The sequence below is a fragment of the Gopherus flavomarginatus genome, chromosome 2 (genome assembly GCF_025201925.1).
Source record: "Gopherus flavomarginatus isolate rGopFla2 chromosome 2, rGopFla2.mat.asm, whole genome shotgun sequence".
In the NCBI taxonomy this organism is placed as follows: Eukaryota; Metazoa; Chordata; order Testudines; family Testudinidae; genus Gopherus; species Gopherus flavomarginatus.
In genome coordinates, this window is record NC_066618.1 from 276,474,823 (window position 1) to 276,476,172 (window position 1,350).

Below are 1,350 nucleotides of genomic sequence, written 5' to 3' on the forward strand. Positions count from 1 at the left end.
CTTTAATATGTTTTTGCTGAGGATGGGCACAAACAAACGTGTGTGTAACCAGCACTAAATTACTCAGCTCCAACAAATTAGCCCCCCTTCAAGAGCAGCTCTCCCCTTATTGAGCTAAATTCATCCAGGATGTAATGGGACAAAAGTTAGTAGAGTCCCACCAGAGATTAATATGAGCATCCATCTGTCTTTGCTCCCTACCTGCCATGATCCATTGACATTGTTGCTATGTTTTTTATCTAATTAAGAGCTAGAGCCTGCCTTTTTCAGGTAGGGTTGCTCTGGGAAAAGATGCAGTGGGACCACACAGTAAACAGAGGCCCCAGGAAGAATTCTTGTGATTGCCAGAATTCCTCCAGGGAATCACACACTAGTTCCTCTACACAGGGGGTTTTACACCCCTTTGTCTCTGTGTTTGAGCTTCAAACCCACAAACTTGGAGCAAAACTCGGAGAACCGTGTCACATAAATCAAAACCAGCACTAACTGAAAACCTCTTTCGCAGTGCAGCTGAGAAAACAAAGACTGGATGGGCCTGGAGCCTGAACTACTCCATTGTCCTCTCTCCTGTCTGGCAATGGGATGCGTGGGCTAAAGGCGGTGTGGAGAATTTTGCACTGCTATTGCTTAAACTTTAAGCCTCTTCTGTGGCTTCAGTCCTCAAGGTTGTCCTTCTGGATCTTGTCCATCAACAAAGCCAGGGAGGCCACAGAACAATCACTACAACAGTCTCCAGGTGCTAATAGCAGCCATGGCCTGTGGATTCTGGCTGGCAGATCAGCTTGGTTCACAGACTCCTTGCTCACACCTATCTCCCACCATGCTGCAGGAAGCCACCAGAGAATCTACAGCGTGGCATTCAGGAGGTGTGAAGTCCCATTCTATGACTTCTCCTTGAAGAAGAGCTACAACCATTCTGTTGCTTTGGGGGGATTTAGTGGGTTTTTGTTGGCATATGTCCCTTACCTGTTATAATGAGCATAAATTAATTTCCTTACATAACACAGAACAAGCATCTTATAATTAATTGACATTCATTTGGATAGAAAATCAAAGTCTTTCTCTTCTGAATGAATGGAGTATTGGGTTTCCCCATTATAAGTGTAAAAAGAAAAGGCTAATAAAAACAGAGATAGCCTCATATATCCAAGACATTTCCTCTGGCGAATGCAGCTAAATATTTCACAACTAAAAGATAAATTAGAATAAACAGCTGTCACTGTTAAATAAATATTCTGGACAATGTATCATCTGCGCAGGATACAAAAAACTGAACACATCAGTGACATTTTTCCCACTTTATTTAGCTTTTTTTCAAGTGTAAGCTTCCAAGTCTTTGCTCTGCCTCAT